Source organism: Pleurodeles waltl, chromosome 12 (genome assembly GCF_031143425.1).
Source record: "Pleurodeles waltl isolate 20211129_DDA chromosome 12, aPleWal1.hap1.20221129, whole genome shotgun sequence".
NCBI classification, from domain to species: domain Eukaryota; kingdom Metazoa; phylum Chordata; class Amphibia; order Caudata; family Salamandridae; genus Pleurodeles; species Pleurodeles waltl.
In genome coordinates, this window is record NC_090451.1 from 117,510,266 (window position 1) to 117,532,415 (window position 22,150).

A 22,150-nucleotide genomic window follows, 5' to 3' on the forward strand; every position below is an offset into this window, starting at 1 on the left:
ACATTGCAGTTAAGTTCTGTTACTGTTTTAAAAATGCAATCAAATACATGACCCCAAATATACTATTCTGGTCAGGCCTGCCCTACTAACCAATTGCAGCGTCATGCTCTGCTGAGTAAACTGATCTCATGACAGTGAGGAATGCACAGGCCGGGTGGTGCCCGGCGCACAAAAGCGCGCCTTCTTGTGTTGTACGTCTCTTCGCGCAAATGCAAACTCAGATTTCCTGCACTGTGGTCGGCAGGAGAGACATGGAAAGGCGCAGTAGGGAAGGCTTGAGCAACGAACCGTTGGCTATGTTTTGTTGTTACTTTGTTGACATGAGCTCAAGTAATTTGAAGCAGAAGGAACGGCCAGACCTAAAAAAAACTCTCTTACCTCCAACGCCGAATAACCACTATAATTATAATATCTCAAAAGCAGCTGGCCTTGTAAACTTAATGACCAAGCAAGCCGGTGCATTTTGGGTTTTGTTGTAAAAGAATAAAAATACTATCCCTCCTTTCCTTTTTTTCCGGCAACAAGCGATGTTACAAAGATATCACAGCACACAGTGAGATTGAGTGAAAGAAGAGGCACTGAGGCTGGCGTGCAGCACTCCACAGCTCTTGTTATTGTAATCCAGACAGGGGGCGGAAGGAGAAAAGTATGAAGGAATTGCGATAGTGACACCACCTCTTCTATCTATCTGCATTACATGGAAAAAGGATATCTTTAGTACTCATGGCTGGTTACCTCAGTTGGTTAGAGCGTGGTGCTAATAACGCCAAGGGCGTGGGTTCAATCCCCGTACGGGCCAGGTTGCATTTTTTCTCTCAACTAAACTCTTTTTTTCTCATTTAATCAAGCTCTTATAAATCCATACACTCTGTTGCTCCAGTATACGTTCACTTTCCATTAGTCCTTCTTTTGCCACTGCTGACCAAAGCTCAAGCCGGCAGCGCCAGTAGAACAACACAAGTGCAAGGGATTGTCTCTCCAAGATGGAGACACTGCCTCAGACTATGTCTCGTGAGAGGTGGAGGGAGACCAAGAGCTGATTATTAGATGCGTGGGGATAAGAGGAACATAACTCAGGTGAACAGATTCTGGATAGTGATGCTATAGCTAGGATCAGCAACGTTACAGGGGAAAGGATAGGAAAATAATTAGGTGACAGAAGTATAGAAGTGGCTACAAGGGGGTGTGTCTCTTAAGAGGGCCGAAAGATACACTGAAGGCGAAGGTGAAGTGAAAGAAGAAAGAAAGATCAAAGGAAGTCGACAGTGATTGAGAGAAAACTCACAAAGGCAAATTGAGCAAAAGACAAGGCCTGGGGAGTTAGACTACTTCAAAGCAAATTTACGCCGCAGATGAGCATGACAACTGACCCTTGTACAGTGGTGCTGAAACAATTTTCAGTGTGGGGGTGCTGCCATCAAAGGGCTTCTGAAAATCCAGGAATCATACAAAGAACTAGTCCTGCGGAATGAGCCACGCACATTCAGAAAGAGTGGTGATGCGTTGGTTACTTATTTGTAATCTTCATTAGCCTTAGTCCATTGCGTCCTTGTGACAGTCATTACAAAGTAAGGTGATGTCACCTTCCAACAGGAAGAAAGAACAGGAGGATCCTTAAATGCTAGCCCCATGCACCCAACCTGGGTGCCAAGCCCTTGCCAAAGGACTGATGGGAAGGTGGGCAGGATGTAATGTTTGTGACAAAGACAAGATGGACTAAGGGTAATGCAGAGTTCAAAACATTGGTACTCAAATGCAAAACAGAAAAATTATTAAGCCATAATGCTTGACAAATGTATGCTCTGAGGACCAAGTAGCCACCCTAGGAATTTCCTAGATTGTTACTCACTGGAATTCAACCCAGGAGGTGGCCATTCCTCTCGTAGACCATCCCTGAACTGGAAGATATTCTAAAAAGCCTTGCAAAGCCAGAAAAATTGACAACTTAATCCACCTACTCAGAGTCATAAAAGTCACCTTCTTGTCTTTTCCAGGCTGTCCAAAAGTCACAAACAAGGAGTCGGTTTTCCTGAACTGCAGAGGCCTGGTGACATAAATGAAAAGAGCTCTTTAAACATCAAGTGTATTCAGAAAATATTCCTCCGGAGAGGAAGGAGAGGGAATGAAAGAAGGAAGAATTATTTCCTAAGATCTATCAAAAATAGACTTAACCTTTGCAGAAAAGGTAAGGCTAGGCCTTAAAGTTACCCCATCTTCCAAGGTATCAAATGAAGAGAGGACAGCATTTTAAGGCTCCCAGCTCCCCAATTGTTCTCAGCAAGGTGATAGGAAATAGGAAAATAACTTTATAGGAAACAATCTTTATGTCTACAGTATCCAGATCCTCAAAGAGATAAAATTGCAAAGCCTATAAAAGAGTAGGAAGATTCTGAGTTGGAGAAAAGGGATTTTTCAACTGTTCTTACAATTGACAAAAGATCAGAACAGTCTAGACACCAAAGATTGTAACATCTTCGAAGGTACAGAAAAGTCCCTAAAAACCTTTATCGCAAAGCAATGAGCTTTCAGTGTGGAAAGAGATTCAAGTGAAACCCATTCAGAAGAAAATGCAAAATAGCAGACAAACTACAGGTAGGTGCCAAAAGATCATGAGCAGAACATCACGTCTCAAAAGACTTCCAGTTCTTTGAGTAAGACTTCGAAGTAGAAGGCCTGCTGGAGTGCTGAATTAACTCCACTAAGGAAGAGGAAAGACCCTTTGCTAGCAGTCCAGACTTCTCAACCTCCAAAGCGATAGAGTGAGTTGGAGCAAGAAGGTCAGGGATGACGTTCTGAGAGAGACACACTTGAGCAGTACCCAAGGAGGTAGAAGAGCCAGGGGTTCAGAAGAGGAAACCATGACATCTCTGGCCAATAAGGGCCCACAAGAATAAAGTTCCCTCCCCCCTGCTGAGACTTGAAGAGAACCATCTGGATCAATAAAAAGTGGGGGAATGTATAAAGGAGACTTCTCAGCCACTTTATCACCAATACGTCCACTACCTAGGCTCCTTGTTCCGGAAGCCTGGATCAGAATCGACAAAGATGAGCATTGTCCTTGTTTGAAAAGAGATCCAGAAAGGGTTTCACAAACTCTCGGCATATCTCTCAAAACAACGACCTGGATAACGTCAACTCCAGCAAATTTGGAAACCTCCAGCTGTCTGCCATCACATTGTCGGTGCCCTTGATGTGTACTGCCGACGTGTGCAACAGGTTGATCTCTGCCCAATAACCCAATTGTTCTGCTATTGCATTGAGGGATTTTGAATGCATGCTTCACTGTTGGTTAATGTAAAAGACAGCTACCTTATTCTCTGTCTTTACTAGCACATTTTTTTGAGACAGATGATGATGGGAAAACTTCAAAGCCCTGAAGATTACCATCAACTCCATCTATTTCCATGACCTCTGACTCTCTAGGAAAGACCACTTGAATCGACAGGATCAGTCCAACACAGTAGCTCTCCAGCCAGGTTTGCTGGCATCTGTTGCGAGGAATTCAGGAGCATCCAGGTGTATTAGTGTCCACTTAGACCAGTGGTCTTCAAACTCTTTAATGCCGCATCCACCCAATGGGAAAAAAAAACATTGGTGCCTCCCCTCTGAATTGTCCACAATTCTTCTATTAAATTGACACTGTTTAAATATGTCTAGACCTATTTAAACATTGCAGTTAAGTTCTGTTACTGTTTTAAAAATGCAATCAAATACATGACCCCAAATATACTATTCTGGTCAGGCCTGCCCTACTAACCAATTGCAGCGTCATGCTCTGCTGAGTAAACTGATCTCACGACAGTGAGGAATGCACAGGCCGCGTGGTCCCCGGCGCACAAAAGCGCGCCTTCTTGTGTTGTACGTCTCTTCGCGCAAATGCAAACTCAGATTTCCTGCACTGTGGTCGGCAGGAGAGACATGGGAAGGCGCAGTAGGGAAGGCTTGAGCAACGAACCGTTGGCTATGTTTTGTTGTTACTTTGTTGACATGAGCTCAAGTAATTTGAAGCAGAAGGAACGGCCAGACCTAAAAAAAACTCTCTTACCTCCAACGCCGAATAACCACTATAATTATAATATCTCAAAAGCAGCTGGCCTTGTAAACTTAATGACCAAGCAAGCCGATGCATTTTGGGTTTTGTTGTAAAAGAATAAAAATACTATCCCTCCTTTCCTTTTTTTACGGCAACAAGCGATGTTACAAAGATATCACAGCACACAGTGAGATTGAGTGAAAGAAGAGGCACAGAGGCTGGCGTGCAGCACTCCACAGCTCTTGTTATTGTAATCTAGACAGGGGGCGGAAGGAGAAAAGTATGAAGGAATTGCGATAGGGAGACCAGCTCTTCTATCTATCTGCATTACATGGAAAAAGGATATCTGTAGTACTCATGGCCAGTTAGCTCAGTTGGTTAGAGCATGGTGCTAATAACGCCAGGGTCGTGGGTTTGATCCCCATACGGGCCAGGTTGCATTTTTTCTCTCAACTAAACTCTTTTTTTCTCATTTAATCAAGCTCTTATAAATCCATACACTCTGTTGCTCTAGTATACGTTCACTTTCCATTAGTCCTTCTTTTGCCACTGCTGACCAAAGCTCAAGCCGGCAGCGCCAGTAGAACAACACAAGTGCAAGGGATTGTCTCTCCAAGATGGAGACACTGCCTCAGACTATGTCTCGTGAGAGGTGGAGGGAGACCAAGAGCTGATTATTAGATGCGTGGGGATAAGAGGAACATAACTCAGGTGAACAGATTCTGGATAGTGATGCTATAGCTAGGATCAGCAACGTTACAGGGGAAAGGATAGGAAAATAATTAGGTGACAGAAGTATAGAAGTGGCCACAAGGGGGTGTGTCTCTTAAGAGGGCCGAAAGATACACTGAAGGCGAAGGTGAAGTGAAAGAAGAAAGAAAGATCAAAGGAAGTCGACAGTGATTGAGAGAAAACTCACAAAGGCAAATTGAGCAAAAGACAAGGCCTGGGGAGTTAGACTACTTCAATGCAAATTTACGCCGCAGATGAGCATGACAACTGACCCCTGTACAGTGGTGCTGAAACAATTTTCAGTGTGGGGGTGCTGCCATCAAAGGGCTTCTGAAAATCCAGGAATTATACAAAGAACAAGTCCAGCGGAATGAGCCACGCACATTCAGAAAGAGTGGTGATGCGTTGGTTACTTATTGGTAATCTTCATTAGCCTTAGTCCATTGCGTCCTTGTGACAGTCATTACAAAGTAGGGTGATGTCACCTTCCAACAGGAAGAAAGAACAGGAGGATCCTTAAATTCTAGCCCCATGCACTCAACCTGGGTGCCAAGCCCTTGCCAAAGGACTGATGAGAAGGTGGGCAGGATATAATGTTTGTGACAAAGACAAGATGGACTAAGGGTAATGCAGAGTTCAAAACATTGGTACTCAAATGCAAAACAGAAAAATTATTAAGCCATAATGCTTGACAAATGTATGCTCTGAGGACCAAGTAGCCACCCTAGGAATTTCCTAGATTGTTACTCACTGGAATTCAACCCAGGAGGTGGCCATTCCTCTCGTAGACCATCCCTTAACTGGAAGATATTCTAAAAAGCCTTGCAAAGCCAGAAAAGTTGACAACTTAATCCACCTACTCAGAGTCATAAAAGTCACCTTCTTGTCTTTTCCAGGCTGTCCAAAAGTCACAAACAAGGAGTCGGTTTTTCTGAACTGCAGAGGCCTGGTGACATAAATGAAAAGAGCTCTTTAAACATCAAGTGTATTCAGAAAATGTTCCTCCGGAGAGGAAGGAGAGGGAATGAAAGAAGGAAGAATTATTTCCTAAGATCTATCAAAAATAGACTTAACCTTTGCAGCAAAGGTAAGGCTAGGCCTTAAAGTTACCCCATCTTCTAAAGTATCAAGTGAAGAGAGGACAGCATTTTAAGGCTCCCAGCTCCCCAATTGTTCTCAGCAAGATGATAGGAAATAGGAAAATAACTTTATAGGAAACAATCTTTATGTCTACAGTATCCAGATCCTCAAAGAGATAAAATTGCAAAGCCTATAAAAGAGTAGGAAGATTCTGAGTTGGAGAAAAGGGATTTTTCAACTGGTCTTACAATTGACAAAAGATCTGAACAGTCTAGACACCAAAGACTGTAACATCGACGAAGGTACAGAAAAGTCCCTAAAAACCTTTATCGCAAAGCAATGAGCTTTCAGAGTGGAAAGAGATTCAAGTGAAATCCATTCAGAAGAAAATGCAAAATAGCAGACAAACTACAGGTAGGTGCCAAAAGATCATGAGCAGAACATCACGTCTCAAAAGACTTCCAGTTCTTTGAGTAAGACTTCGAAGTAGAAGGCCTGCTGGAGTGCTGAATTAACTCCACTAAGGAAGAGGAAAGACCCTTTGCTAGCAGTCCAGACTTCTCAACCTCCAAAGCGATAGAGTGAGTTGGAGCAAGTAGGTCAGGGACGACGTTCTGACAGAGATACACTTGAGCAGTACCCAAGGAGGTAGAAGAGCCAGGGGTTCAGAAGAGGAAACCATGACATCTCTGGCCAATATGGGCCCACAAGAATAAAGTTCCCTCCCCCCTGCTGAGACTTGAAGAGAACCATCTGGATCAATAAAAAGTGGGGGAATGTATAAAGGAGACTTCTCAGCCACTTTATCACCAATACGTCCACTACCTAGGCTCCTTGTTCCGGAAGCCTGGATCAGAATCGACAAAGATGAGCATTGTCCTTGTTTGAAAAGAGATCCAGAAAGGGTTTCACAAACTCTCGGCATATCTCTCAAAACAACGACCTGGATAATGTCAACTCCAGCAAATTTGGAAACCTCAAGCTGTCTGCCATCACATTGTCGGTGCCCTTGATGTGTACTGGCGACGTGTGCAACAGGTTGATCTCTGCCCAATAACCCAATTGTTCTGCTATTGCATTGAGGGATTTTGAATGCATGCTTCACTGTTGGTTAATGTAAAAGACAGCTACCTTATTCTCTGTCATTACTAGCACATTTTTTTGAGACAGATGATGATGGGAAAACTTCAAAGCCCTGAAGATTACCATCAACTCCATCTATTTCCATGACCTCCGACTCTCTAGGAAAGACCACTTGAATCGACAGGATCATTCCAACACAGTAGCTCTCCAGCCAGGTTTGCTGGCATCTGTTGCGAAGAATTCAGGAGCATCCAGGTGTATTAGTGTCCACTTAGACAAGTGGTCTTCAAACTCTTTAATGCCGCATCCACCCAATGGGAAAAAAAAACATTGGTGCCTCCCCTCTGAATTGTCCACAATTCTTCTATTAAATTGAGAATGTTTAAATATGTCTAGACCTATTTAAACATTGCAGTTAAGTTCTGTTACTGTTTTAAAAATGCAATCAAATAAATGACCCCAAATATACTATTCTGGTCAGGCCTGCCCTACTAACCAATTGCAGCGTCATGCTCTGCTGAGTAAACTGATCTCACGACAGTGAGGAATGCACAGGCCGGGTGGTGCCCGGCGCACGAAAGCGCGCCTTCTTGTGTTGTACGTCTCTTCGCGCAAATGCAAACTCAGATTTCCTGCACTGTGGTCGGCAGGAGAGACATGGGAAGGCGCAGTAGGGAAGGCTTGAGCAACGAACCGTTGGCTATGTTTTGTTGTTACTTTGTTGACAAGAGCTAAAGTAATTGGAAGCAGAAGGAACGGCCAGACCTAAAAAAAACTCTCTTACCTCCAACACCGAATAACCACTATAATTATAATATCTCAAAAGCAGCTGGCCTTGTAAACTTAATGAGCAAGCAAGCCGATGCATTTTGGGTTTTGTTGTAAAAGAATAAAAATACTATCCATCCTTTCCTTTTTTTCCGGCAACAAGCGATGTTACAAAGATATCACAGCACACAGTGAGATTGAGTAAAAGAAGAGGCACTGAGGCTGGCGTGCAGCACTCCACAGCTCTTGTTATTGTAATCCAGACAGGGGGCGGAAGGAGAAAAGTTTGAAGGAATTGCGATAGTGAGACCAACTCTTCTATCTATCTGCATTACATGGAAAAAGGATATCTTTAGTACTCATGGCCGGTTAGCTCAGTTGGTTAGAGCGTGGTGCTAATAACGCCAAGGTTGCTGGTTCGATCCCCGTATGGGCCAGGTTGCATTTTTTCTCTCAACTAAACTCTTTTTTTCTCAATTAATCAAGCTCTTATAAATCCATACACTCTGTTGCTCCAGTATTCGTTCACTTTCCATTAGTCCTTCTTTTGCCACTGCTGACCAAAGCTCAAGCCGGCAGTGCCAGTAGAACAACACAAGTGCAAGGGATTGTCTCTCCAAGATGGAGACACTGCCTCAGACTATGTCTCGTGAGAGGTGGAGGGAGACCAAGAGCTGATTATTAGATGCGTGGGGATAAGAGGAACATAACTCAGGTGAACAGATTCTGGATAGTGATGCTATAGCTAGGATCAGTAACGTTACAGGGCAAAGGATAGGAAAATAATTAGGTGACAGAAGTATAGAAGTGGCTACAAGGGGGGGTGTCTCTTAAGAGGGCCGAAAGATACACTGAAGGCGAAGGTGAAGTGAAAGAAGAAAGAAAGATCAAAGGAAGTCGACAGTGATTGAGAGAAAACTCACAAAGGCAAATTGAGCAAAAGACAAGGCCTGGGGAGTTAGACTACTTCAATGCAAATTTACGCCGCAGATGAGCATGACAACTGACCCTTGTACAGTGGTGCTGAAACAATTTTCAGTGTGGGGGTGCTGCCATCAAAGGGCTTCTGAAAATCCAGGAATTATACAAAGAACAAGTCCTGCGGAATGAGCCACGCAAATTCAGAAAGAGTGGTGATGCGTTGGTTACTTATTGGTAATCTTCATTAGCCTTAGTCCATTGCGTCCTTGTGACAGTCATTACAAAGTAGGGTGATGTCACCTTCCAACAGGAAGAAAGAACAGGAGGATCCTTAAATTCTAGCCCCATGCACCCAACCTGGGTGCCAAGCCCTTGCCAAAGGACTGATGAGAAGGTGGGCAGGATGTAATGTTTGTGACAAAGACAAGATGGACTAAGGGTAATGCAGAGTTCAAAACATTGGTACTCAAATGCAAAACAGAAAAATTATTAAGCCATAATGCTTGACAAATGTATGCTCTGAGGACCAAGTAGCCACCCTAGGAATTTTCTAGATTGTTACGCACTGGAATTCAACCCAGGAGGTGGCCATTCCTCTCGTAGACCATCCCTTAACTGGAAGATATTCTAAAAAGCCTTGCAAAGCCAGAAAAATTGACAACTTAATCCACCTACTCAGAGTCATAAAAGTCACCTTCTTGTCTTTTCCAGGCTGTCCAAAAGTCACAAACAAGGAGTCGGTTTTCCTGAACTGCAGAGGCCTGGTGACATAAATGAAAAGAGCTCTTTAAACATCAAGTGTATTCAGAAAATGTTCCTCCGGAGAGGAATGAGAGGGAATGAAAGAAGGAAGAATTATTTCCTAAGATCTATCAAAAATAGACTTAACCTTTGCAGCAAAGGTAAGGCTAGGCCTTAAAGTTACCCCATCTTCTAAAGTATCAAGTGAAGAGAGGACAGCATTTTAAGGCTCCCAGCTCCCCAATTGTTCTCAGCAAGATGATAGGAAATAGGAAAATAACTTTATAGGAAACAATCTTTATGTCTACAGTATCCAGATCCTCAAAGAGATAAAATTGCAAAGCCTATAAAAGAGTAGGAAGATTCTGAGTTGGAGAAAAGGGATTTTTCAACTGGTCTTACAATTGACAAAAGATCTGAACAGTCTAGACACCAAAGACTGTAACATCGACGAAGGTACAGAAAAGTCCCTAAAAACCTTTATCGCAAAGCAATGAGCTTTCAGAGTGGAAAGAGATTCAAGTGAAATCCATTCAGAAGAAAATGCAAAATAGCAGACAAACTACAGGTAGGTGCCAAAAGATCATGAGCAGAACATCACGTCTCAAAAGACTTCCAGTTCTTTGAGTAAGACTTCGAAGTAGAAGGCCTGCTGGAGTGCTGAATTAACTCCACTAAGGAAGAGGAAAGACCCTTTGCTAGCAGTCCAGACTTCTCAACCTCCAAAGCGATAGAGTGAGTTGGAGCAAGTAGGTCAGGGACGACGTTCTGACAGAGATACACTTGAGCAGTACCCAAGGAGGTAGAAGAGCCAGGGGTTCAGAAGAGGAAACCATGACATCTCTGGCCAATATGGGCCCACAAGAATAAAGTTCCCTCCCCCCTGCTGAGACTTGAAGAGAACCATCTGGATCAATAAAAAGTGGGGGAATGTATAAAGGAGACTTCTCAGCCACTTTATCACCAATACGTCCACTACCTAGGCTCCTTGTTCCGGAAGCCTGGATCAGAATCGACAAAGATGAGCATTGTCCTTGTTTGAAAAGAGATCCAGAAAGGGTTTCACAAACTCTCGGCATATCTCTCAAAACAACGACCTGGATAATGTCAACTCCAGCAAATTTGGAAACCTCAAGCTGTCTGCCATCACATTGTCGGTGCCCTTGATGTGTACTGGCGACGTGTGCAACAGGTTGATCTCTGCCCAATAACCCAATTGTTCTGCTATTGCATTGAGGGATTTTGAATGCATGCTTCACTGTTGGTTAATGTAAAAGACAGCTACCTTATTCTCTGTCATTACTAGCACATTTTTTTGAGACAGATGATGATGGGAAAACTTCAAAGCCCTGAAGATTACCATCAACTCCATCTATTTCCATGACCTCCGACTCTCTAGGAAAGACCACTTGAATCGACAGGATCATTCCAACACAGTAGCTCTCCAGCCAGGTTTGCTGGCATCTGTTGCGAAGAATTCAGGAGCATCCAGGTGTATTAGTGTCCACTTAGACAAGTGGTCTTCAAACTCTTTAATGCCGCATCCACCCAATGGGAAAAAAAAACATTGGTGCCTCCCCTCTGAATTGTCCACAATTCTTCTATTAAATTGAGAATGTTTAAATATGTCTAGACCTATTTAAACATTGCAGTTAAGTTCTGTTACTGTTTTAAAAATGCAATCAAATAAATGACCCCAAATATACTATTCTGGTCAGGCCTGCCCTACTAACCAATTGCAGCGTCATGCTCTGCTGAGTAAACTGATCTCACGACAGTGAGGAATGCACAGGCCGGGTGGTGCCCGGCGCACGAAAGCGCGCCTTCTTGTGTTGTACGTCTCTTCGCGCAAATGCAAACTCAGATTTCCTGCACTGTGGTCGGCAGGAGAGACATGGGAAGGCGCAGTAGGGAAGGCTTGAGCAACGAACCGTTGGCTATGTTTTGTTGTTACTTTGTTGACAAGAGCTAAAGTAATTGGAAGCAGAAGGAACGGCCAGACCTAAAAAAAACTCTCTTACCTCCAACACCGAATAACCACTATAATTATAATATCTCAAAAGCAGCTGGCCTTGTAAACTTAATGAGCAAGCAAGCCGATGCATTTTGGGTTTTGTTGTAAAAGAATAAAAATACTATCCATCCTTTCCTTTTTTTCCGGCAACAAGCGATGTTACAAAGATATCACAGCACACAGTGAGATTGAGTAAAAGAAGAGGCACTGAGGCTGGCGTGCAGCACTCCACAGCTCTTGTTATTGTAATCCAGACAGGGGGCGGAAGGAGAAAAGTTTGAAGGAATTGCGATAGTGAGACCAACTCTTCTATCTATCTGCATTACATGGAAAAAGGATATCTTTAGTACTCATGGCCGGTTAGCTCAGTTGGTTAGAGCGTGGTGCTAATAACGCCAAGGTTGCTGGTTCGATCCCCGTATGGGCCAGGTTGCATTTTTTCTCTCAACTAAACTCTTTTTTTCTCAATTAATCAAGCTCTTATAAATCCATACACTCTGTTGCTCCAGTATTCGTTCACTTTCCATTAGTCCTTCTTTTGCCACTGCTGACCAAAGCTCAAGCCGGCAGTGCCAGTAGAACAACACAAGTGCAAGGGATTGTCTCTCCAAGATGGAGACACTGCCTCAGACTATGTCTCGTGAGAGGTGGAGGGAGACCAAGAGCTGATTATTAGATGCGTGGGGATAAGAGGAACATAACTCAGGTGAACAGATTCTGGATAGTGATGCTATAGCTAGGATCAGTAACGTTACAGGGCAAAGGATAGGAAAATAATTAGGTGACAGAAGTATAGAAGTGGCTACAAGGGGGGGTGTCTCTTAAGAGGGCCGAAAGATACACTGAAGGCGAAGGTGAAGTGAAAGAAGAAAGAAAGATCAAAGGAAGTCGACAGTGATTGAGAGAAAACTCACAAAGGCAAATTGAGCAAAAGACAAGGCCTGGGGAGTTAGACTACTTCAATGCAAATTTACGCCGCAGATGAGCATGACAACTGACCCTTGTACAGTGGTGCTGAAACAATTTTCAGTGTGGGGGTGCTGCCATCAAAGGGCTTCTGAAAATCCAGGAATTATACAAAGAACAAGTCCTGCGGAATGAGCCACGCAAATTCAGAAAGAGTGGTGATGCGTTGGTTACTTATTGGTAATCTTCATTAGCCTTAGTCCATTGCGTCCTTGTGACAGTCATTACAAAGTAGGGTGATGTCACCTTCCAACAGGAAGAAAGAACAGGAGGATCCTTAAATTCTAGCCCCATGCACCCAACCTGGGTGCCAAGCCCTTGCCAAAGGACTGATGAGAAGGTGGGCAGGATGTAATGTTTGTGACAAAGACAAGATGGACTAAGGGTAATGCAGAGTTCAAAACATTGGTACTCAAATGCAAAACAGAAAAATTATTAAGCCATAATGCTTGACAAATGTATGCTCTGAGGACCAAGTAGCCACCCTAGGAATTTTCTAGATTGTTACGCACTGGAATTCAACCCAGGAGGTGGCCATTCCTCTCGTAGACCATCCCTTAACTGGAAGATATTCTAAAAAGCCTTGCAAAGCCAGAAAAATTGACAACTTAATCCACCTACTCAGAGTCATAAAAGTCACCTTCTTGTCTTTTCCAGGCTGTCCAAAAGTCACAAACAAGGAGTCGGTTTTCCTGAACTGCAGAGGCCTGGTGACATAAATGAAAAGAGCTCTTTAAACATCAAGTGTATTCAGAAAATGTTCCTCCGGAGAGGAATGAGAGGGAATGAAAGAAGGAAGAATTATTTCCTAAGATCTATCAAAAATAGACTTAACCTTTGCAGCAAAGGTAAGGCTAGGCCTTAAAGTTACCCCATCTTCTAAAGTATCAAGTGAAGAGAGGACAGCATTTTAAGGCTCCCAGCTCCCCAATTGTTCTCAGCAAGATGATAGGAAATAGGAAAATAACTTTATAGGAAACAATCTTTATGTCTACAGTATCCAGATCCTCAAAGAGATAAAATTGCAAAGCCTATAAAAGAGTAGGAAGATTCTGAGTTGGAGAAAAGGGATTTTTCAACTGGTCTTACAATTGACAAAAGATCAGAACAGTCTAGACACCAAAGACTGTAACATCGACGAAGGTACAGAAAAGTCCCTAAAAACCTTTATCGCAAAGCAATGAGCTTTCAGAGTGGAAAGAGATTCAAGTGAAACCCATTCAGAAGAAAATGCAAAATAGCAGACAAACTACAGGTAGGTGCCAAAAGATCATGAGCAGAACATCACGTCTCAAAAGACTTCCAGTTCTTTGAGTAAGACTTCGAAGTAGAAGGCCTGCTGGAGTGCTGAATTAACTCCACTAAGGAAGATGAAAGACCCTTTGCTAGCAGTCCAGACTTCTCAACCTCCAAAGCGATAGAGTGAGTTGGAGCAAGTAGGTCAGGGACGACGTTCTGACAGAGATACACTTGAGCAGTACCCAAGGAGGTAGAAGAGCCAGGGGTTCAGAAGAGGAAACCATGACATCTCTGGCCAATAAGGGCCCACAAGAATAAAGTTCCCTCCCCCCTGCTGAGACTTGAAGAGAACCATCTGGATCAATAAAAAGTGGGGGAATGTATAAAGGAGACTTCTCAGCCACTTTATCACCAATACGTCCACTACCTAGGCTCCTTGTTCCGGAAGCCTGGATCAGAATCGACAAAGATGAGCATTGTCCTTGTTTGAAAAGAGATCCAGAAAGGGTTTCACAAACTCTCGGCATATCTCTCAAAACAACGACCTGGATAATGTCAACTCCAGCAAATTTGGAAACCTCAAGCTGTCTGCCATCACATTGTCGGTGCCCTTGATGTGTACTGGCGACGTGTGCAACAGGTTGATCTCTGCCCAATAACCCAATTGTTCTGCTATTGCATTGAGGGATTTTGAATGCATGCTTCACTGTTGGTTAATGTAAAAGACAGCTACCTTATTCTCTGTCATTACTAGCACATTTTTTTGAGACAGATGATGATGGGAAAACTTCAAAGCCCTGAAGATTACCATCAACTCCATCTATTTCCATGACCTCCGACTCTCTAGGAAAGACCACTTGAATCGACAGGATCAGTCCAACACAGTAGCTCTCCAGCCAGGTTTGCTGGCATCTGTTGCGAAGAATTCAGGAGCATCCAGGTGTATTAGTGTCCACTTAGACAAGTGGTCTTCAAACTCTTTAATGCCGCATCCACCCAATGGGAAAAAAAAACATTGGTGCCTCCCCTCTGAATTGTCCACAATTCTTCTATTAAATTGACACTGTTTAAATATGTCTAGACCTATTTAAACATTGCAGTTAAGTTCTGTTACTGTTTTAAAAATGCAATCAAATAAATGACCCCAAATATACTATTCTGGTCAGGCCTGCCCTACTAACCAATTGCAGCGTCATGCTCTGCTGAGTAAACTGATCTCACGACAGTGAGGAATGCACAGGCCGGGTGGTGCCCGGCGCACGAAAGCACGCCTTCTTGTGTTGTACGTCTCTTCGCGCAAATGCAAACTCAGATTTCCTGCACTGTGGTCGGCAGGAGAGACATGGGAAGGCGCAGTAGGGAAGGCTTGAGCAACGAACCGTTGGCTATGTTTTGTTGTTACTTTGTTGACAAGAGCTAAAGTAATTGGAAGCAGAAGGAACGGCCAGACCTAAAAAAAACTCTCTTACCTCCAACACCGAATAACCACTATAATTATAATATCTCAAAAGCAGCTGGCCTTGTAAACTTAATGAGCAAGCAAGCCGATGCATTTTGGGTTTTGTTGTAAAAGAATAAAAATACTATCCATCCTTTCCTTTTTTTCCGGCAACAAGCGATGTTACAAAGATATCACAGCACACAGTGAGATTGAGTAAAAGAAGAGGCACTGAGGCTGGCGTGCAGCACTCCACAGCTCTTGTTATTGTAATCCAGACAGGGGGCGGAAGGAGAAAAGTTTGAAGGAATTGCGATAGTGAGACCAACTCTTCTATCTATCTGCATTACATGGAAAAAGGATATCTTTAGTACTCATGGCCGGTTAGCTCAGTTGGTTAGAGCGTGGTGCTAATAACGCCAAGGTCGCGGGTTCGATCCCCGTATGGGCCAGGTTGCATTTTTTCTCTCAACTAAACTCTTTTTTTCTCATTTAATCAAGCTCTTATAAATCCATACACTCTGTTGCTCCAGTATTCGTTCACTTTCCATTAGTCCTTCTTTTGCCACTGCTGACCAAAGCTCAAGCCGGCAGTGCCAGTAGAACAACACAAGTGCAAGGGATTGTCTCTCCAAGATGGAGACACTGCCTCAGACTATGTCTCGTGAGAGGTGGAGGGAGACCAAGAGCTGATTATTAGATGCGTGGGGATAAGAGGAACATAACTCAGGTGAACAGATTCTGGATAGTGATGCTATAGCTAGGATCAGTAACGTTACAGGGCAAAGGATAGGAAAATAATTAGGTGACAGAAGTATAGAAGTGGCTACAAGGGGGGGTGTCTCTTAAGAGGGCCGAAAGATACACTGAAGGCGAAGGTGAAGTGAAAGAAGAAAGAAAGATCAAAGGAAGTCGACAGTGATTGAGAGAAAACTCACAAAGGCAAATTGATCAAAAGACAAGGCCTGGGGAGTTAGACTACTTCAATGCAAATTTACGCCGCAGATGAGCATGACAACTGACCCTTGTACAGTGGTGCTGAAACAATTTTCAGTGTGGGGGTGCTGCCATCAAAGGGCTTCTGAAAATCCAGGAATTATACAAAGAACAAGTCCTGCGGAATGAGCCACGCACATTCAGAAAGAGTGGTGATGCGTTGGTTACTTATTGGTAATCTTCATTAGCCTTAGTCCATTGCGTCCTTGTGACAGTCATTACAAAGTAGGGTGATGTCACCTTCCAACAGGAAGAAAGAACAGGAGGATCCTTAAATTCTAGCCCCATGCACCCAACCTGGGTGCCAAGCCCTTGCCAAAGGACTGATGAGAAGGTGGGCAGGATGTAATGTTTGTGACAAAGACAAGATGGACTAAGGGTAATGCAGAGTTCAAAACATTGGTACTCAAATGCAAAACAGAAAAATTATTAAGCCATAATGCTTGACAAATGTATGCTCTGAGGACCAAGTAGCCACCCTAGGAATTTCCTAGATTGTTACGCACTGGAATTCAACCCAGGAGGTGGCCATTCCTCTCGTAGACCATCCCTTAACTGGAAGATATTCTAAAAAGCCTTGCAAAGCCAGAAAAATTGACAACTTAATCCACCTACTCAGAGTCATAAAAGTCACCTTCTTGTCTTTTCCAGGCTGTCCAAAAGTCACAAACAAGGAGTCGGTTTTCCTGAACTGCAGAGGCCTGGTGACATAAATGAAAAGAGCTCTTTAAACATCAAGTGTATTCAGAAAATGTTCCTCCGGAGAGGAATGAGAGGGAATGAAAGAAGGAAGAATTATTTCCTAAGATCTATCAAAAATAGACTTAACCTTTGCAGCAAAGGTAAGGCTAGGCCTTAAAGTTACCCCATCTTCTAAAGTATCAAGTGAAGAGAGGACAGCATTTTAAGGCTCCCAGCTCCCCAATTGTTCTCAGCAAGATGATAGGAAATAGGAAAATAACTTTATAGGAAACAATCTTTATGTCTACAGTATCCAGATCCTCAAAGAGATAAAATTGCAAAGCCTATAAAAGAGTAGGAAGATTCTGAGTTGGAGAAAAGGGATTTTTCAACTGGTCTTACAATTGACAAAAGATCAGAACAGTCTAGACACCAAAGACTGTAACATCGACGAAGGTACAGAAAAGTCCCTAAAAACCTTTATCGCAAAGCAATGAGCTTTCAGAGTGGAAAGAGATTCAAGTGAAACCCATTCAGAAGAAAATGCAAAATAGCAGACAAACTACAGGTAGGTGCCAAAAGATCATGAGCAGAACATCACGTCTCAAAAGACTTCCAGTTCTTTGAGTAAGACTTCGAAGTAGAAGGCCTGCTGGAGTGCTGAATTAACTCCACTAAGGAAGAGGAAAGACCCTTTGCTAGCAGTCCAGACTTCTCAACCTCCAAAGCGATAGAGTGAGTTGGAGCAAGTAGGTCAGGGACGACGTTCTGACAGAGATACACTTGAGCAGTACCCAAGGAGGTAGAAGAGCCAGGGGTTCAGAAGAGGAAACCATGACATCTCTGGCCAATAAGGGCCCACAAGAATAAAGTTCCCTCCCCCCTGCTGAGACTTGAAGAGAACCATCTGGATCAATAAAAAGTGGGGGAATGTATAAAGGAGACTTCTCAGCCACTTTATCACCAATACGTCCACTACCTAGGCTCCTTGTTCCGGAAGCCTGGATCAGAATCGACAAAGATGAGCATTGTCCTTGTTTGAAAAAAAATCCAGAAAGGGTTTCACAAACTCTCGGCATATCTCTCAAAACAACGACCTGGATAATGTCAACTCCAGCAAATTTGGAAACCTCCAGCTGTCTGCCATCACATTGTCGGTGCCCTTGATGTGTACTGGCGACATGTGCAACAGGTTGATCTCTGCCCAATAACCCAATTGTTCTGCTATTGCATTGAGGGATTTTGAATGCATGCTTCACTGTTGGTTAATGTAAAAGACAGCTACCTTATTCTCTGTCATTACTAGCACATTTTTTTGAGACAGATGATGATGGGAAAACTTCAAAGCCCTGAAGATTACCATCAACTCCATCTATTTCCATGACATCCGACTCTCTAGGAAAGACCACTTGAATCGACAGGATCAGTCCAACACAGTAGCTCTCCAGCCAGGTTTGCTGGCATCTGTTGCGAAGAATTCAGGAGCATCCAGGTGTATTAGTGTCCACTTAGACAAGTGGTCTTCAAACTCTTTAATGCCGCATCCACCCAATGGGAAAAAAAAACATTGGTGCCTCCCCTCTGAATTGTCCACAATTCTTCTATTAAATTGACACTGTTTAAATATGTCTAGACCTATTTAAACATTGCAGTTAAGTTCTGTTACTGTTTTAAAAATGCAATCAAATACATGACCCCAAATATACTATTCTGGTCAGGCCTGCCCTACTAACCAATTACAGCGTCATGCTCTGCTGAGTAAACTGATCTCACGACATTGAGGAATGCACAGGCCGGGTGGTGCCTGGCGCACGAAAGCGCGCCTTCTTGTGTTGTACGTCTCTTCGCGCAAATGCAAACTCAGATTTCCTGCACTGTGGTCGGCAGGAGAGACATGGGAAGGCGCAGTAGGGAAGGCTTGAGCAACGAACCGTTGGCTATGTTTTGTTGTTACTTTGTTGACAAGAGCTAAAGTAATTGGAAGCAGAAGGAACGGCCAGACCTAAAAAAAACTCTCTTACCTCCAACGCCGAATAACCACTATAATTATAATATCTCAAAAGCAGCTGGCCTTGTAAACTTAATGAGCAAGCAAGCCGATGCATTTTGGGTTTTATTGTAAAAGAATAAAAATACTATCCTTCCTTTCCTTTTTTTCCGGCAACAAGCGATGTTACAAAGATATCACAGCACACAGTGAGATTGAGTAAAAGAAGAGGCACTGAGGCTGGCGTGCAGCACTCCACAGCTCTTGTTATTGTAATCCAGACAGGGGGCGGAAGGAGAAAAGTATGAAGGAATTGCGATAGTGAGACCAACTCTTCTATCTATCTGCATTACATGGAAAAAGGATATCTTTAGTACTCATGGCTGGTTAGCTCAGTTGGTTAGAGCGTGGTGCTAATAACGCCAAGGTCACGGGTTTGATCCCCGTATGGGCCAGGTTGCATTTTTTCTCTCAACTAAACTCATTTTTTCTCATTTAATCAAGCTCTTATATATCCATACACTCTGTTGCTCCAGTATACGTTCACTTTCCATTAGTCCTTCTTTTGCCACTGCTGACCAAAGCTCAAGCCGGCAGTGCCAGTAGAACAACACAAGTGCAAGGGATTGTCTCTCCAAGATGGAGACACTGCCTCAGACTATGTCTCGTGAGAGGTGGATTGAGACCAAGAGCTGATTATTAGATGCGTGGGGATAAGAGGAACATAACTCAGGTGAACAGATTCTGGATAGTGATGCTATAGCTAGGATCAGCAACGTTACAGGGAAAAGGATAGGAAAATAATTAGGTGACAGAAGTATAGAAGTGGCTACAAGGGGGTGTGTCTCTTAAGAGGGCCGAAAGATACACTGAAGGCGAAGGTGAAGTGAAAGAAGAAAGAAAGATCAAAGGAAGTCGACAGTGATTGAGAGAAAACTCACAAAGGCAAATTGAGCAAAAGACAAGGCCTGGGGAGTTAGACTACTTCAATGCAAATTTACGCCGCAGATGAGCATGACAACTGACCCTTGTACAGTGGTGCTGAAACAATTTTCAGTGTGGGGGTGCTGCCATCAAAGGGCTTCTGAAAATCCAGGAATTATACAAAGAACAAGTCCAGCGGAATGAGCCATGCACATTCAGAAAGAGTGGTGATGCGTTGGTTACTTATTGGTAATGTTCATTAGCCTTAGTCCATTGCGTCCTTGTGACAGTCATTACAAAGTAGGGTGATGTCACCTTCCAACAGGCAGAAAGAACAGGAGGATCCTTAAATTCTAGCCCCATGCACCCAACCTGGGTGCCAAGCCCTTGCCAAAGGACTGATGAGAAGGTGGGCAGGATGTAATGTTTGTGACAAAGACAAGATGGACTAAGGGTAATGCAGAGTTCAAAACATTGGTACTCAAATGCAAAACAGAAAAATTATTAAGCCATAATGCTTGACAAATGTATGCTCTGAGGACCAAGTAGCCACCCTAGGAATTTCCTAGATTGTTACTCACTGGAATTCAACCCAGGAGGTGGCCATTCCTCTCGTAGACCATCCCTTAACTGGAAGATATTCTAAAAAGCCTTGCAAAGCCAGAAAAATTGACAACTTAATCCACCTACTCAGAGTCATAAAAGTCACCATCTTGTCTTTTCCAGGCTGTCCAAAAGTCACAAACAAGGAGTCGGTTTTCCTGAACTGCAGAGGCCTGGTGACATAAATGAAAAGAGCTCTTTAAACATCAAGTGTATTCAGAAAATGTTCCTCCGGAGAGGAAGGAGAGGGAATGAAAGAAGGAAGAATTATTTCCTAAGATCTATCAAAAATAGACTTAACCTTTGCAGCAAAGGTAAGGCTAGGCCTTAAAGTTACCCCATCTTCTAAAGTATCAAGTGAAGAGAGGACAGCATTTTAAGGCTCCCAGCTCCCCAATTGTTCTCAGCAAGATGATAGGAAATAGGACAATAACTTTATAGGAAACAATCTTTATGTCTACAGTATCCAGATCCTCAAAGAGATAAAATTGCAAAGCCTATAAAGGAGTAGGAAGATTCTGAGTTGGAGAAAAGGGATTTTTCAACTGTTCTTACAATTGACAAAAGATCAGAACAGTCTAGACACCAAAGACTGTAACATCGACGAAGGTACAGAAAAGTCCCTAAAAACCTTTATCGCAAAGCAATGAGCTTTCAGAGTAGAAAGAGATTCAAGTCAAACCCATTCAGAAGAAAATGCAAAATAGCAGACAAACTACAGGTAGGTGCCAAAAGATCATGAGCAGAACATCACGTCTCAAAAGACTTCCAGTTCTTTGAGTAAGACTTCGAAGTAGAAGGCCTGCTGGAGTGCTGAATTAACTCCACTAAGGAAGAGGAAAGACCCTTTGCTAGCAGTCCAGACTTCTCAACCTCCAAAGCGATAGAGTGAGTTGGAGCAAGTAGGTCAGGGACGACGTTCTGACAGAGATACACTTGAGCAGTACCCAAGGAGGTAGAAGAGCCAGGGGTTCAGAAGAGGAAACCATGACATCTCTGGCCAATAAGGGCCCACAAGAATAAAGTTCCCTCCCCCCTGCTGAGACTTGAAGAGAACCATCTGGATCAATAAAAAGTGGGGGAATGTATAAAGGAGACTTCTCAGCCACTTTATCACCAATACGTCCACTACCTAGGCTCCTTGTTCCGGAAGCCTGGATCAGAATCGACAAAGATGAGCATTGTCCTTGTTTGAAAAGAGATCCAGAAAGGGTTTCACAAACTCTCGGCATATCTCTCAAAACAACGACCTGGATAATGTCAACTCCAGCAAATTTGGAAACCTCAAGCTGTCTGCCATCACATTGTCGGTGCCCTTGATGTGTACTGGCGACATGTGCAACAGGTTGATCTCTGCCCAATAACCCAATTGTTCTGCTATTGCATTGAGGGATTTTGAATGCATGCTTCACTGTTGGTTAATGTAAAAGACAGCTACCTTATTCTCTGTCATTACTAGCACATTTTTTTGAGACAGATGATGATGGGAAAACTTCAAAGCCCTGAAGATTACCATCAACTCCATCTATTTCCATGACCTCCGACTCTCTAGGAAAGACCACTTGAATCGACAGGATCAGTCCAACACAGTAGCTCTCCAGCCAGGTTTGCTGGCATCTGTTGCGAAGAATTCAGGAGCATCCAGGTGTATTAGTGTCCACTTAGACAAGTGGTCTTCAAACTCTTTAATGCCGCATCCACCCAATGGGAAAAAAAAACATTGGTGCCTCCCCTCTGAATTGTCCACAATTCTTCTATTAAATTGACACTGTTTAAATATGTCTAGACCTATTTAAACATTGCAGTTAAGTTCTGTTACTGTTTTAAAAATGCAATCAAATAAATGACCCCAAATATACTATTCTGGTCAGGCCTGCCCTACTAACCAATTGCAGCGTCATGCTCTGCTGAGTAAACTGATCTCACGACAGTGAGGAATGCACA

General features: G+C 43.2%; 3 non-coding genes across 3 annotated transcripts; all 3 read left to right on the plus strand.

Annotated features, from left to right (window-relative positions):
• Positions 1-4,392: 4,392 nt before the first annotated feature.
• Positions 4,393-4,466, plus strand: TRNAI-AAU (transfer RNA isoleucine (anticodon AAU)). The gene has a single exon. It is a non-coding gene; the product is annotated as a tRNA-Ile (tRNA).
• A 10,927-nt stretch (positions 4,467-15,393) lies between these two features.
• TRNAI-AAU (transfer RNA isoleucine (anticodon AAU)) lies at positions 15,394-15,467 on the plus strand. The gene has a single exon. It is a non-coding gene; the product is annotated as a tRNA-Ile (tRNA).
• A 3,593-nt stretch (positions 15,468-19,060) lies between these two features.
• Positions 19,061-19,134, plus strand: TRNAI-AAU (transfer RNA isoleucine (anticodon AAU)). The gene has a single exon. It is a non-coding gene; the product is annotated as a tRNA-Ile (tRNA).
• The last annotated feature ends 3,016 nt before the right edge of the window (positions 19,135-22,150 follow it).